The following is a 17,595-nucleotide window of genomic DNA, read 5'->3' on the forward strand; positions in this document are numbered from 1 at the left end:
CAGGACTCCCTCAGTAGCCCCCGAACCAGGCTTCAATGACGATGAGTCCGACGTGCAGATTGTCTTCGGCATTGCAAGGCGGGTTCTCCTCCAAATTCCATGTACCTGTTGAATAAAGTCCGGTTTCTTGTAGATGTTGCGCTCCTTGGCTTCTGCGCCCAATAATGGCTGCTCCCCACGTGTCAAATGAATATGAAAGTCCCGAGTGTTTTTACATTCACACCCCTAGCTGTGTAAACAAGCTGACCTATTTAAGGAGACGAGGATTTAGATCCAAACCACACCTTCCCCCTTCGCGAGTGTTCATTAGAGCGCATTCAGCAAAGATCCATTCCACCATGGCCAGTCGTCGCGACTCCTCCTCCCGCCCTTCCAGCCCTAAGCCTGGATATTGGGAAAGATGCTCCATCCTGCATAGCGAGTTAGTGACGCTCCAGACCAAGGGATTTCTCCCCCTGGCCTGTATGATCCCGGTTCGAGCCGGTCTTGCCGTCTATAACGACGGAGAGCAAGCGGAGAGCGCCCCTAATCCCTCCAAAGGAGAGCGGGTGTGCCTCATCCCTTATTTAATAAAGGGGCTCAGATTTCCAATCCATCCATTTCTCTGGGGGCTGCTGGAGTTCTACGGCCTCCAGCTACATCATCTCACGCATGCCTCAGTATTGCATATTGCGGGCTTTGTAGCCCTCTGCGAGCTGTTCTTGGGTGTTGAAGCTCATTTCGTACTGTGGAGGGAGCTATTTTGCCTCGTGCCCCGTTCCAAGAAGGGGTCTTTGTATCAAGTGGGCGGAGCCGAAGTATGGCGCATCGCCGGGACCGTCTATCTGTCCGGAACCCCAAAGAAGGCATGCGAAGACTGGCCCTCGGAATGGTTTTACATAGAAGACGTCCCGCTACCGGATCCTGTCCGGACCGGCCTCCCTGAATTCAACAATGCTCTCTTAAAGAAGCGCCTAAGCTGGCGCCCACGGAGCCCTCAGAGGGAAAGTGACAGGGACGTTGTTTACCTGATGGGCCGGATAAGATTGTTATCTCATTCCGGACTAACCATGATCGGGGTCATGGACGCATGCATCATGCGAGGGGTGCAGCCGCTACAGTATAGAGGCCACCCCATGTGGGATTTCAACGGGGAGGACGACACCACCCGCTACGGCCGTAAGGGGCCGGATTCGGCTGCGGCTCTAATAAAGACCTTGTCCGCTTTGTACAAGGGAGAAGAGGAGGATTTTCTCCGCGTCGACCCAAAGGGTGGATTTTCCATGTACAATCCTCCAAGCTGGGTGAGTGATCACATTTTGCCCATCCGTTTTATATCCCCATTGTTAAGTATTTAATCTTAGTGATTTCGACGCAGGAACTGCACCAAGCTGTTAAAGAAATAAACAACCTTCCTCCACAACCCGAGGACCCAGGACGGTCCCTCGACCCGAACTCGCAAGAGGATCCGGAGCTTTTGGTGGATTTGATTGATGGAGTGTTCCATCAATTGAGCAAGGACAACGCCCTGGTGGCCATTACGACCGATTATCCAGGGCTAATCCCGGCCTCCCAGAAATGGGAGGCCGAACCTGCGACGACAAGCCAACGAGGGGCCGCAGGGCCCCGTGGGTAGAAAAGAGGTACAGTCCGGACCGGGGCGTAAGTGCAAAGGTATGGCGCACCCCCTTATCCCAGGTGTCATACCTTCAGGGCATATTAACACTTGTGCCCTCTTCAGGACAAAGAGACCCCGCCTAACTATATTTGGGAAGACCGCCAATCGCGCCTCCACCAGCCAGGATCCAAAGCCTGGCCCGGAAGCAGGGCCGAACACAAGGCGCGCACCGGATGCTCCTCCAACGGAGGACGTGGACAGGTTGTCTGCCACCAACTCTGAGGTGGAGAGTGCCATGAACCACATGCGTCGCCGGACAATTCTTCGCGGCGCTTGTTTCTCCCAAGAGGCGTTAGATGCCTTTAAGTCTGGAGATGCGTACCTCCGTGCCGCTCAAAATGGTCTAACCAGAGCCACGGAGCAATATGTAAAAGACATACGGGTAAGAAAATTTTGGTAATTATATATATACCAGTAGCCCCCGAGACTTGAAACAGTTAAAATAACTGATTTAAGGATCATTTGTTATGCAGGTTCTTACAGAAAAGAATTCCCTACTGTCCAAGGAGCTGGAAGAGTGCAAAGCCCAACTTGAGGCCGCACTAGCCGCGGCAGGGGAGCCTAAGGAGGCCCCCTCTGGTAATGTACACTTCGAAAGATAAGTATTCTGTGAAGGACGGCTTTGGTGCGAATTTGACAAATGAAATTGCAGATGGCGCCGGATTGGATCCGGAAAGGCAACACCTCCTACGCCAGCTAAAGGCTGGTGAGAGGGTGCTGTTAAAGGTGATGGGGGAGAAGAACGATCTCCGAGATGCCAACACCAAGCTGGGCGTCGAGCTGAAAGATGTTCGTGCCCAGTTGTCAGACTCCGTGAAGGAGAATCAGCGACTTCGGCGTGGCATATTTAGTAAGTGCTTGAACGAACCTTTTGAAAGAAAGTTCGGCGGGGAAGTCGATTAACAGAGCAATGTCTGTAGGTGTGCTGACAGGCCGTCCTGCAGAGGAGATGCCCGGTTCTACTGGTGACCTTCTTCCCGAGCTCTCGCAACTGCTCAATCGAGTTCGGCAGGCGATGCGAGGCGTCGCCCAGGCCCTGTGGCCATCCGTCTCCATGCCCGAAGGTCTTGGAGAGCTTGCGGAGAAGCTAAAAGGAGCACGGTGGCGCTTCCGATTGTGGAAGATATCAACCTGCCGTCAAGGCACTAGGGAGGCCTGGGCCATGGTGAAGACGCGGTACGCAAAGGCTGACCCCAACCACATGGCCGAGGTCGGTCCTATAGGGCCCGATGGGAAGGAGATCCCTGTAAGCTTAGTATACGGCCAAGTAGAGTTGGCCGCAAAGTATTCCCAGCAGGACTGTAAATTAGACAGCCTGTTAGATGGTATTGAAGAGGAATATGATCAGTCAAAATGACTATGTAATTTAATTGACATTTATAATGCCTTCTAGATGGATTGCAGATCATTTGTCATGGCCGACCTTTTCGCTTCAGCCTCGGGACCTGACGGTCCGGAGTGTGTCCGAATTCCCATGCGGTTATATAGGAACCGGGGAATGCATGGAGACCAGGCGTAGGGGTCATTAGTGCGTGAACAGACAAGTGCCTGACTAGTTATGTTATATTACATGGTTAGTAAGAAACATCTTCCAGGGAGAATAGTTCCGTTAGGGGTTCCTTTCCCTGGGAGGCATGCCCTAAGGTGCATGTCCATGCTGCGAAAAGAAACGCAGGAAAAACATCTGGGGGCATAAAAAAATAAAAAAGATCATCTTTAGTTCACCGACCGAATATTCCCTTAAGAACGCTAGCTTTTGGCTTCACCCAGTCTGAGGTACACGTCCGGCTGACCCGGCAGTAACAATCGCAGAGGTGATCCCTTTACCACCTAGCCGAACAATCGGGAATGTAGGGGTAAGCACAGGAGCCAGGCAACCCAGCTTGGCCAAAACTTAAGTCATATCGATGCATATAATGGTGAATAAAAGGTACATGCGGAAGTGTGACGCATGTGTTGGGCATGAAGCCCGTATGAATAAGCTTCTGTTTAAAGAAGCCCCCAGGTTTAATGAGCGCGGATGGCGCGTCACTTTATGAGCCTTTAAGGGCTATAAGAGAGAGAGAGAGAGAGAAGAAGAGAAATGCAAGACAGAAAATATATAAAAAATGGACAGAGGAAGGAGATGAACATAGAGTCCGGCGCTAGGCACAGAATCTTCGGAGACGGGCTGCGTTCCATGGGTTCGGCTCGAGTCGGTTATCCGATGCATCTCGCAGGAGGTACGCTCCACCAGTCAGGACTTGGTCAATTATGATGGGACCTTCCCACTTGGGCTTGAGTTTGTCCTTTTTCTTGTCCGGTAGTCGTAGAACTAATTTGCCAACGTTGTAGTTTTTGGCCCGTACTTCTCTGCTTTGGTATCTTCGAGCCTGCTGTTGATAGAATGCGGAACGGGCTTTTGCCACGTCACGCTCCTCCTCCAATGCGTCTAAGTTGTCCTGCAGATCGAGCTCGGCTTCTCTTTCTTCGTACATGCGCACTCGAGGTGAGTCATGAATTATGTCGCAGGGCAAAACTGCCTCTGCGCCATACACCATAAAGAATGGTGTGTATCCAGTGGTGCGATTCGGTGTGGTCCGCAGCCCCCAGAGTACGGAGTCGAGCTCCTCTACCCAGTGCGTGTTAGATTCCTTGAGGGACCGCACTAATCTAGGTTTAATGCCGCTCATGATGAGACCATTTGCACGTTCGACCTAGCCGTTAGTTTGTGGGTGATAGACGGAAGCATAGTCGAGCTTGATGCCCATGTTTTTGCACCAGAGTTTTACCTCGTCGACCGTGAAGTTCGTGCCGTTATCAGTGATGATGCTGGGGGGGGGGGGAACGCCGTAATGGTGTACGACCCCGGATATAAAGTCTATCACCGGTCCGGATTCGGCCGTCTTAACAGGCTTGGCTTCTATCCATTTGGTGAATTTATACACCATGACCAGTAAGTATTTTTGCTTGTGGGTTCCGCCTTTAAGGGGTCCAACCATGTCAAGCCCCCAGACCGCGAAGGGCCAAGTAATGGGGATGGTTCGGAGGGCGGTGGGTGGCATATGGCTTTGGTTTGCAAAGAGCTGGCAACCGGTGCATCGCTGGACTAAGTCCTGAGCGTCTGCCCGGGCCATCGACCAATAAAAGCCTGTACAGAAGGCCTTGCTTACAAGGGACTGAGCTACAGCGTGATGACCGCCCAGTCCGGCATGAATTCCAGCCAGGAGGTTCCGCCCCTCCTCTTCGAAGATGCACCTTTGAAGGACTCCAGTAGTGCTTTTCTTATAAAGCTCTCCCTCATGGACTCTGTAGGCTTTGGATCGCCGCACTATGCAGCGTGCCTCATTTTGGTCCTCGGGGAGTTTCTGCCTAGTGAGGTAGGCGAGGAATGGTTCTGTCCACGGGGCGATCACGGCCATTATTATGTGGGCTGAAGGTGTTATTTCATCGGCAGAGCCTCCGATTGTGTCAGAATGTTTGGTGTCGGGCAGTGCGGTTGGGTCCGGGGTGTTATTGTTCGGCTCCCCTTCCCATACTACGGATGGCTTGAACAGCCTTTCCAGGAAGATGTTGGGGGGGACTACATCGCGTTTTGCACCGATCCGTGCCAGGACATCTGCCGCCTGATTATTTTCCCGGGCTATATGGTGAAATTCAAGCCCCTCGAACCGAGCTGACATTTTTAGGATGGCGTTGCGGTAAGCTGCCATTTTTGGATCCTTGGCATCGAAGTCTCCATTTATCTGGGATATAGCGAGGTTCGAGTCCCCGCGCACCTCTAGGCGTTGAATGCCCATGGATACTGCCATCCGGAGACCATGTAAAAGGGCCTCATATTCGGCTGCGTTGTTGGAGTCCGTGTACATAATCTGGAGCATGTATTGAACTGTGTCTCCTGTGGGGGACGTCAAAACGACGCCAACCCCCAGTCCGGCCAACATCTTGGAGCCGTCGAAATGCATGATCCAATTTGAATATGTGCCGTACTCTTTAGGGAGTTCGGCCTCCGTCCATTCTGCGACGAAGCCGGCCAAGACTTGCGACTTGATGGCTCGCCGTGGCTTATAAATTATGTTGAACGGGAGGAGCTTAATGGCCCATTTTGCAATCCGGCCCGTTGCGTCACAGTTGTTTATAATATCGTTAAGTGGTACTTCCGAGGCTACTGTTATTGAACACTCTTGAAAGTAGTGTCGTAGCTTCCGGGATGCCATGAATACCGCGTACGTGATCTTTTGATAATGCGGGTACCGTGATTTGCAAGGAGTGAGTGCAGTGGACACATAATAGACCGGCTTTTGAAGGGGGAATCTGTGTCCGTCCGCTTCTCGTTCGATGACGAGCACTGCGCTTACAACCTGATGTGTTGCTGCAATGTATAACAGCATTGGTTCGCCAATATTTGGCGCGGCCAGGACTGGGTTTGTTGCAAGTATGGCTTCTATCTCCTCGAGTCCGACCGTGGCTGCATCCGTCCATTCGAAGTGTTCGGTGCGCCGAAGGAGGCGGTAAAGGGGTAGGGCCTTTTCTCCCAAGCGGGAGATAAAGCGGCTTAGAGCTGCCACGCATCCGGTTAACTTTTGTATTTGTTTGAGGTCCTTTGGGATATCCAGTTGCGACAGAGCTCAGATCTTGGCCGGATTTGCTTCGATTCCTCTACCATATACAATGAAGCCCAAGAGCTTTCTAGCTGGAATGCCGAAAACGCATTTTTCCGGGTTGAGCTTGATGTCGTATGTTCGGAGGTTATCAAATGTGAGCCTCAAGTCGTCTACTAGAGATTCGACATGTCTTGTTTTGATGACCACATCATCTACATATGCCTCCACTGTTTTGCCGGTCTGGCTTGCCAGACATGTCTGAATCATGCGCTGATATGTTGCGCCGACATTTTTGAGCCCGAAGGGCATTGTGTTGAAGCAGAATGGGCCGTATGGTGTGATAAATGCCGTTGCAGATTGGTCAGATTCTGCCATCTTGATTTGATGGTTGCCGGAATATGCGTCGAGGAAACACAACGAATCATGTCCTGCGGTAGCGTCGATAATTTGATCGATGCGGGGGAGGGGGAAGGGATCCTTTGGGCAAGCCTTGTTAAGGTCTTTAAAATCAACGCACAGGCGCCAGGATTTGTCCTTCTTTGGTACCATCACTAGGTTTGCTAGCCAGTCCGGATGTTTTATATCTCTGATGAATCCGGCCTCCAATAGCTTTGCTAGCTCCTCTCCCATAGCCTGTCTCTTAGGTTCGGAAAACCGCCGAAGAGCCTGTTTGACAGGTTTGAATCCTATTTGGATATTTAAGCTATTCTCGGCCAGCCTGCGTGGGATTCCTGGCATGTCTGAAGGGTGCCAGGCGAAAATGTCCCAGTTTTCTCGTAGGAACTCTCGCAGTGCGGCGTCTACATCACGGTTTAATTGTGCCCCGATGGAAGCTGTTTTATTTGGGTCCGTTGGATGGACTTGGAATTTGACTATTTCGTCTGCCGGTTTAAAGGAGGTGGACTTGGATCTTTTGTCAAGTAACACATCGTCCCTATTTACTGTAGAGCGTAGCGCAGTCAGTTCCTCAGCCGCTAGGGCTTCGGATAGTGCCTCAAGGGCCAGTGCGGCTGTCTTGTTTTCGGCGCGGAGTGCTATGTCCGGATCACTAGTGAGAGTGATGATCCTGTTAGGCCCGGGCATCTTGAGCTTCATGTACCCGTAATGGGGTATTGCTTGGAAGATTGTAAACGCTTCCCGCCCTAGCAGAGCGTGATAACCGCTGCTGAACGGAGCCACATGGAACGTGACCTCTTCGGATCTATAATTACCCGGCGTGCCAAACACCACATCTTGTGTGATTTTTCCTGTACAGCGCGCTTCCCGACTGGGGATTATTCCTCTAAAGGTTGTGCTGCTTCGCTCAATGCGGTTCCAGTCTATTTCCATTTTTGAAGGGTTTCCTCGTAAATGAGGTTCAATCCGCTACCGCCGTCCATGAGTACCTTGGTAAGACGAAAGCCGTCCACTATTGGGCAGAGGACCAATGTGGCTGGTGCTCGGGCTGTTTGGAATTTAGGTTCATCACTGGCGTTAAAGGTAATAGCCGTGTCACTCCATGGGTTTATTGTTGCTACTTGGTAGACTTCGGACAGGCTGCGGAGTGTCCTTTTTCGCATATTATTTGATGCGAAAGTCTCGAAGACTGTTAATACCGTATGGATGTCTCTGGGGTGACTTTCTGTGGCCTCCAGAATTAGGAGGTTTTCGCCAATTTTGGCCACCTGCCGGAGTATTCAACATGCTCTAAGGCCGTGAGTTGGTGTGGCGTCCTCTGTACTGTGAATTTTACAGGGTCCGTTAAGCCATCCTTCCAGTACGGTTCCATGCCCTATTGAGGGTTTTTGGTTTTTGGTATTTGAACTGGGTGTCTGGTTATGCTGCACCCTTTTATTTCGGACTGGGTTTGTATTTAGGGCCGGATTATCCCAAAATTTTATTTTGGTTTTCCAGGCGCTTTCCATCGCACAATACTTTTGTACAATGGACACCAAGTCAGCGAAGCGTGTGATATCACGGCGACTTATGGCGTTGAGTATTCCCTTGTCCGTGCAATTATTGCAGAAGATTAAGATTGCGTCTTCCTTGCGGCAGTCCCTTAGCCTGTTCTTAACCAGGAGGAATCTAGCCCAGTAATGATGTACTGTTTCGTCGGGCTCTTGCCTGATTTTTGATAGATCGCTTATGTTGGGGTGGGTGGGTGGAGTTAAATCCGAAGCGTCACCCCGTCTGAGGCTCAGAGGCCAAGGAATTTCTGAACTCGAAAATTTGGATCCCTGGGTGTTGTCCAATGAATCCAGCCCGTCACCTGACTCTAAGTTCAGGTCTTGAGTGATATCCTCCCCTCCGCGGGTATCCGGCTTGGAGGGATCGGGAATCCAGACGTAGCGAGTCCTTAAGATAGACGAAGGGTTGCCGCACTGTCCCTCTACCGCGACAACGTGATGGGTGACTTGGGGAGAGTTAAGCTCTCTCAGATCGGTTTTAGGCCCAATATGGTCGTAATCCATAGCGACTCCCAGGGCGGCGAAGCGATCCAACAGCTCGTTTATGGAGGAAAGCTCCATTGGATCTAACTGCTCGGCGAGTTCCGAACTGACATGAAGATTGTTTTCGATGGCTTGAGAGGTCATTGTCGGCGCAGAAGCCGAACAGGCGGTCATAAGAAAACCACCTAGCCAGAGGGTTTGGCCGATAGCCAAAGCTCCCTTAGCAACGGTGCCGTCTTTAAAGACGGGGCGAGGCATCCTTCCTGATGGCGACGACACAGAGGAACTCTCAAAGAAAGCACCAATGTCGGTGTCAAAACCGGCGGATCTCGGGTAGGGGGTCCCGAACTGTGCGTCTAGGCCGGATGGTAACAGGAGGCAAGGGACACGAAGTTTTACCCAGGGTCGGGCCCTCTCGATGGAGGTAAAACCCTATGTCCTGCTTGATTAATATTGATGATATGGGTAGTACAAGAGTAGATCTACCACGAGATCAGAGAGGCCAAACCCTAGAAGCTAGCCTATGGTACTATTGTTGATGTCTATGTTGTCCTACGGACTAAAACCCTCCGGTTTATATAGACACCGGATAGGGTTAGGTTACATAGATTCGGTTGCAATGGTAGGAGATTTGAATATCCATATCGCCAAGCTTGCCTTCCACGCCAAGGAAAGTCCCTTCCGGACACGGGACGGAGTCTCCAATCTTGTATCTTCATAGTCCTTGAGTCCGGCTGAAGGTATAGTCCGGCCATCCGGACACCCCCTAATCCAGGACTCCCTCACTAGCCCCCTTCGGTGTCTATATAAACCGGAGGGTTTTAGTCCGTAGGACAACATACAATCATACCATAGGCTAGCTTCTAGGGTTTAGCCTCTCCGATCTCGTGGTAGATCAACTCTTGTACTACTCATATTATCAAGAACAATCAAGCAGGACATAGGGTTTTACCTCCATCAAGAGGGTCCGAACCTGGGTAAAACATCGTGTCTCCTGCCTCCTGTTACTATCCGCCTTAGACGCACAGTTCGGGACCCCCTACCCGAGATCCACCGGTTTTGACACCGACATTGGTGCTTTCATTGAGAGTTCCACTATGCCGTCGCCGTAAGGAAGGATGCCTCGTCTCGTTGTTAAAAACAACATTACCGCCGGGGGAGCCCTGGCTGTCGGCCAAACTCTCCGGCTTGGCAGTTTCATCATGACCGCCCGTTCGGCCGCTGCACCGACGATGACCTCTCGGGTCATCAAAAATAGCCTCCACGTCGGCTCGGAATTCGCCGAGCAGATGGATCCAATGGAGCTCTCTTCCCTAAACGAGCTCTTGGATCGTATCGCCGCCTTGGGAGTCGCTACAGACTATGATCGGATTGGGCTTAAACCCAATCAAAGGGAGATTAATTCTCCACCGGTCACCCATCATATTACGATGGTGGAGGAACAATGCGGCGATTCTTCCTCTATCTTGAGGACTAACTATGTCCGGATTTCTGAGCTCTCCGAGCCGGATACCCATTTACAGGAGGACATCACCCAAGACCCGAACATAGAGTCAGGCAACGGGCCAGACTTATCGGGCAACACTCCGGAATCCGAGCTTCCAAGATTGGAAACTCCTCGGGCCCTGAGTCTCAGATCGGGTAGGGGTTCGGACTCAAATCCACCCACACACCCAGACATAAACGATCTTTCCCACATCAGGCAAGAGCCCCATGAAATAGTGCATCATTATTGGACAAGATTCCTCCTTGTGATGAACAAGGTTAAGGACTGTCGCGAGGAAGACGCAGTCTCATTTTTCCGCAATAATTGCATGGACAAGGGAATCCTTAACGCCTTAAGTCGCCGTGACATATCACGCTTCGCTGACTTGGCGTCCATAGTATGAAAGTACTATGCGATGGAAAGCGCCTGGAAAACCGAAACGAAATTTTGGGATTATCCGGCTCGGAATATACACCCAGTCTGACGTAAAAGGGGGCACTACCATAAGACACCCGAGTTAGTTACAAAGAAACAAAAACCCTCTACAGGGCATAGAACCATATTGGAGGGATGGCTTAACAGACCCTGTAAAATTCATAGTACAGCAGATACCATACCAACACATAGCCTTAGAGCATGTTGGATACTCCTGCAGGTGGCCAAAAGTGGTGAAGATCTTCTCATTCCAAATGCCACAGAGCACCATCCCGTGGATAACAATACGTTGTTAACAGTCTTTGAAACCTTCGCATCAAATAATAGGCGCAAGCGAACAATCCGCAGCCTCGCCGAAATTTGCCATGTGGCAGCAATGAATCCATGGAGTGACACGGCTATTACCTTCAATGCCAGTGACGAACCTAAATTCCGAACAGCCCGAGCACTAGCTGCACTGGTCCTCAGTCCAATTGTGGACGGCTTTCGACTCACCAAAGTACTCATGGACGGCGGCAGTTGATTAAACCTCATCTATGAGGAAACTCTTCAAAAAATGGAAATAGACTAGAACTGCATTGAGAAAAGTAGCACAACCTTTAGAGGAATCATCCCCAGTCGGGAAGCACGCTGTGCTGGGAAAATCACACTAGATGTGGTATTCGGCACACCGGAGAACTATAGGTCCGAAGAAATCACATTCCAAGTGGCCCCGTTCAGTAGTGGATACCACGCCCTTTTAGGACGGGAGGCGTTCACGATCTTCCAAGCCATACCCCATTATGGGTACATGAAGCTCAAAGTGCCCGGGCCCAACATAATTATCACTCTCGCTAGTGATCCAGACACAGCACTCCGCGGCGAAAACAAAACAGCCGCATTGGCCCTCAAGGCATTATCCGAAGCCCTTTCGGCCGAGGAATTAACTTCGCTACACTCCATAGTGGACAGGGACGACGTGATACTTGACAAGAGATCCAAGTCCACCTCTTTTAAACCAGCAGATGAAATAGTCAAATTCCAAGTCCACCCAACGGACCCTACAAAAACGGCCTCTATCAGGGCACAATTAAACCCCGTCGTGGACGCCGCACTACGAGAGTTCCTGCGCGAGAATTGGGACATATTCGCCTAGCACCCCTTAGACATGCCAGGAATCCCATGCAGGCTGGCCGAGCACAGCATCAATATCCTAAAGGGATTCAAGCCGGTTAGGCAGGCTCTTCGGTGTTTCTCTGAACCTAAGAGACAGGCTATGGGAGAGGAACTAGCCAAGTTATTGGAGGCCGGATTCATTAGAGAAATAAAACACCCGGACTGGCTAGCAAACCTGGTGATGGTACCAAAGAAGGACAAATCCTGGTGCCTATGTGTCGATTTCAAGGACCTCAACAAGGCTTGCCCAAAGGATCCCTTCCCCCTCCCCCGCATTGATCAAATTATCGATGCTACCGCAGGACACGAGTCATTGTGTTTCCTCGACGCATACTCCGGCTGCCACCAAATCAAGATGGCGGAGTCCGACCAAGCCGCAACGACATTTATCACACCATACGGCCCTTTCTGTTTAAACACAGTGCCTTTTGGGCTCAAAAACGCCGGCGCAACATATCAGCGCATGATTCAGACATGTCTGGAGAAACAGATCAGCAAAACAGTAGAGGCATACGTAGATGATGTGGTCGTTAAAACCAAACACGTCGACTCTCTAATAAATGACTTCAGGCTCACATTCGACAACCTTCGAACATACGACATCAAGCTCAATCCGGAAAAATGTGTTTTCGGCGTACCAGCCGGAAAGCTCCTGGGCCTCATTGTCTCCAGCAGAGGAATTGAAGCTAATCCGGCCAAAATCCGAGCTTTGTCACAGTTGGCTACCCCAACAGACCTCAAACAAATCCAGAAATTAACTGGATGTGTGGCGGCTCTAAGCCGCTTTATCTCCCGCTTAGGAGGAAAGGCATTACCCCTTTATCGCCTCCTTCGGCGCACCGAACACTTTGAGTGGACGGACACTGCCACAGCCGGATTGGCAGAAATAAAAGCCATACTGGCAACCAACCCAATCCTGGCCGCGCCAAACATTGGCGAACCAATGCTGTTATACATTGCGGCAACTCATCAGGTTGTAAGCGCAGTGCTCGTCGTCGAACGAGAAGCGGACAGACATAAATTCCCTCTTCAAAAGCCGGTATATTATGTATCCACTATCCTCACTCCATGCAAATTACGGTACCCACATTATCAAAAAATAGCCTATGCGGTATTCATGGCATCCCGGAAGTTGCAACACTACTTTCAAGAGTGTTCGATTACAGTAGCCTCAGAAGTGCCACTTAATGATATTATAAACAACCGCGACACCACAGGCCGGATTGCCAAATGGGCCATTGAGCTCCTCCCGTTCGACATAACATACAAACCACGGCGAGCCATTAAATCGCAAGTATTGGCCGACTTTGTCGCCGAATGGACGGAAGCCGAACTCCCTAAAGAGTACGGCGCATACTCCAATTGGATCATGCACTTCGACGGCTCCAAAATGCTGGCTGGTCTAGGGGCTGGCGTCGTCTTGATGTCCCCAACCGGAGATACAATTCAGTACGTACTGCAGATACTGTATACAGACTCCAACAACGCAGCCGAATACGAAGCCCTGCTACATGGTCTTCGGATGGCAGTTTCCATGGGCATTCAATGCCTGGAGGTGCGTGGGGATTCGAACCTCGCAATATCCCAAATAAATGGAGACTTCAATGCCAAGGATCCGAAGATGGCGGCCTATCGAAACGCCGTCCTAAAGATGTTAGCTCGGTTCGAGGGGCTCGAATTTCACCATGTGGCTCGGGAAAACAATCAGGCGGCGGATATCCTCGCCCGCATCGGCGCAAAACACGATGCGGTCCCCCAACATCTTTTTGGAGAGGTTGTTTAAGCCATCCGTGGTATGGGAAGGGGACACCAGTAACAATAGTCCGGACCTGGCCAAAATGCCCGATATCAAACACTCTGACATAATCGGAGGCTCTGCCACCGAAATAACACCTTCAGCCCACGTCATAATGGCCATCATTGCCCCGTGGATAGAACCATTCTTGGCCTACCTAACTAGGCAGGAACTTCCCGAGGACCAAAATGAGGCACGCTGCATAGTGCAGCGATCTAAAGCCTACAGGGTCCACGAGGGAGAGCTGTACAAAAAAAGCACTACCGGAGTCCTTTAAAGGTGCATCTCCGAAGAGGAAGGGCGGAAGCTTTTGGCATAAATTCATGCCGGACTCGGCGGCCACCACGCCGCAGCCCGGGCCCTTGTAAGCAAGGCCTTCCGTACTGGTTTTTATTGGCCGACGGCCCGGGCAGACACACATGACTTGGTCCAACGCTGCGTCGGTTGCCAGCCTTTTGCAAACCAAAGCCACATGCTGTCACAGCCCTGGAATTTGTTCGTCATTAGTTGCATTAAGGCATTCATGCATCATGTTTAAAATTCATGAAACTTGAAATGGGGATGACAAACCCTAGCACTAAATAAAATGCAATTAGGATCAAAATAAAAATATTTTCAATAAACCCAGAATGCCCTTTAGAAAAGTTCATTATTTTTGTTAAAGGTGAAAACCCCTGCCATCAATGATGCACATATTTCTAGGCCATTCTGGATTTTTGAATTAAATCCTATTGTATTTGACCTTGGGCATTTAAATACTTTAAATAATTTAAATGTTCAAATAAATGTTGGAAATTGTTAAGGGTCACTGAAATAATTCAGAAAGCACCCATAATTGTTTCCAGGATTTTATAAAATGATTTGATATTTTAAATCAAATCAAAACAAACTACAGAAAATAGAAAACAGAATTAAATAGAAATAAGAGAGAGAGAGAGAGCAGAAGATCTTACCTGGCGCTCACCTGGTAGCCCACCTGGCCCAGCAGCACGGCCCAGCCCGCCACCGCTACCCCCCCTGTCGTCTTCCTCCCCTCGCACCGAAGCAGCTCGGTGGCGGGCGCCGACGCCGCCCTGGCCACCTCCTGCTTGCCACCGAGGCGCCCCGACGCGTCTAGATGGCACCACTCACCTCCCTGCCTCTCTCCCTCACTCTCCCGCGTTCTCACCCCCTTCCCTGGATCTCTTCCTCTCTCGCCCGACCGCTGCCGCCGCCGCCGTCCACTACCACCGCAGCCACCGCCGTCGTTTCGCCCTACCAGAGAGTCCATCGGCTCCGCCTAGTCCCCTGCTACCTCTCCGTTGAGACACGCGTCGTCGGATGCCCTGCTGCCTCGCCAGCGACCCATCTTCTCCACGCACGGCCGCCGGACACCGTCTGTCGATTCGCCGTCTTCGCCGCCTCCCCAAGCTCGCCGTCTGCTCCAACCGACCCCTCGTGAGCTCCTCCACCGTTTCCCCCTCTTCCCCGCTTCTTTTGATCGCCGTAGGCATCGCCCCTGGATGCCCGTAGCACGCTGCCGCCCGAGCTCGTCGTCGACGTAGCTCCGGTGACCATTTGGTCACCCCGGCGAGCCTAACGCGTTCGCAGCGTTCCGTAGAGCATTCCTAGCGCAAGCCCCCTCCCGTTTGCATGCCGCAGCAGCTAACCCGTGGCCACCCGAACTCCGGCCGCCGCCTTGGAGCTCGCCGTCGTCAGCTCCGGCCTCCCCACGACCCAGCAACCGCACCGTTCGACGCGCGGGAGCAAGGGCTCTCCAACGAGCCCAAGCACGGCCTCGCCCGTGCCCTGTAGCGTGTTTCCGACGGCCGCCACTGTCCCGGGCCACGCCGGTGTCGAGACGCCGGCGGGATTGACCCTACTGACCAGGGGTTTGACCTCCCCTGGGTCCATGACAGGTGGACCCCGCCATCAGGTGATTAGCTTAATGCTAATCACCACCTAATCTAACCCCCTGACACTGACATGTGGGCCCTAGTGCCCCTAATCTTTAATTAAACTAAACTAACCCCCCTGTCTAACCTGTGTCACTGACGTGTGGACCCCACACGTCAGGTTTGACCCGAGCTAGCCCAGTTGACCCTGCTGACGTCACTGTGACGTGGTGCTGACGCCATAAATCATTTCTGGATTTATTATTATTTCAGGAATTTCAGAAAATGCCCTAAACTTCAAAAATTCATAGAAATTCAACCGTAACTCCAAATCAAATAATTTATATATGAAAAATTATCAGAAAAATTCAAGGAATCCATCTGTACCATTTTCATGCATGTTTGAACAATGTTTGTCCTCTGTTTTGGACAAAACAAATAAAGGGCATTTAAATAACCATATATGGAGTTGGAATTTGAATCATGTATTCAAACCAACTTCATTTAACTCATAGCTAGGTGCATTAGCCCAAAACACAATTATATTGCCATGTCATAGCATGCATCATATTGTGCATTGCATTGATCGTGTTTCTTCTGTGTTGCCGGTATTTGTCCCCTCTCGATAGACGTGATACCGATGATGTGATCGTTGACACTGATGAAGACTCAATGTTATCTTCAGAAGTGCCAGGCAAGAAAAACCCCCTTGTTCATTCCAATAAAATCCCACTCTCTCGCTCCTGCTCTCTTTTACTGTATTAGGACAACACCGATTCATCTGTTACTTGCTGCGGTAGCTGAACCCCTTTATCCTTTGCATGACCTGTCATTGCCACAGTAAATAGATGAAACCCACTAGCATGAGTAGGAGTTGTTTGAGCCCCGTTGTGCCTACTCATTCATGTTTGTTTGTCATGCCTGCTACTGCTTAGAGTTGAGTCGGGTCTGATTCATCGGGGATGAATCAGAGGTGTGTGAACATGTCCTACTGTTGAGAGCTAAGTGTGTGAACACAATTTGGTAAAGGTAGCGGTGAGAGGCCATGTAGGAGTACATGGTGGGTTGTCTCATTGCAGCCGTCCTCAGGAACTGAGTTCTGTGTTTGTGATCCATGATTCAGCTACAACCACGCATTGGGCCCGAAACCAATGGACCCTCTAGGCTTCTTAATCACCCTTGTCCTCTGTCCAGGAGTTGCAAGTAGTTTCTGGTGTTTGTAGTATGCTGGAGGCCGTGCGCAGCGCTGACCGTAGGGGTGGGCTGTGATGCGGTAGGCACGTGGCACGGTGTACCGGACGCCCGTTTGGTGTCTCGGGAACCCTGTTCACATCGTTTGGGGCTGTGAGCGAAACTCCGGCCGGATCTCCTCATGGATGGAACCCGAAGAGGCGATAAACCTGGACTAGAGACTCGAGTGTTTAGGCAGGCCGTGGCCGACACCCACGTTGGGCTTCCGCTTGAAGGTTGCCGAGTACATGTCGTGTAAACGGCGGTAAGTGGTGAGAGCGTGTGTGAAGAAGTACACCCCTGCAGGGTTAATATGATCTATTCGAATAGCCGTGTCCGCGGAAAAGGACTTCTGGGTTGCTTATATCAGTTCATAGACAAGTGAAAGTGGATACTCTAAAATACGCAAGATAAGCGTGAGTGCTATGGATGGCGTTCTCGTAGGGAGACGGGAGCGAATCCATAGTGGTGTATTGATATGGTGAATATGTGGACTCGTGTGCGCCACCCCAAAAGAGTTACTTGCAGTCGTAGTTCAGGATAGCCACCAAGTTAAAGCTGGCTTGCTGCAGCTAAACCCCACCATCCCTTTGTTGATAATGATGCATATGTAGTTAGTTCTGATGTAAGTCTTGCTGGGTACATTTGTACTCACGTTTGCCTATTTTATGTTTTGCAGAGAGACTTCGGTCTCGCTAGTAGTTCTGCGTGGACTTCGATGTTTAGCTTGTTACCTCAGCTACGATCTTGTGCCCTCGGCAGGATCTGGTAGATAGTCAGGCTTCTCAGCCTTTTTCATTTATAGTTGTCTGTACTCAGACATGTTAAGCTTCCGCTTGTGCTTGACTTGTTTGCTCTGAATGTTGGGTCATGAGACCCATGATTGTAATATCTCGCTCCTCGGAGCCTATTGAATAAATATTTGAGTCGTAGAGTCATGTTGTGATGCCA

The sequence above is a fragment of the Triticum dicoccoides genome, chromosome 2A, assembly GCF_002162155.2.
Source record: "Triticum dicoccoides isolate Atlit2015 ecotype Zavitan chromosome 2A, WEW_v2.0, whole genome shotgun sequence".
NCBI lineage: Eukaryota > Viridiplantae > Streptophyta > Magnoliopsida > Poales > Poaceae > Triticum > Triticum dicoccoides.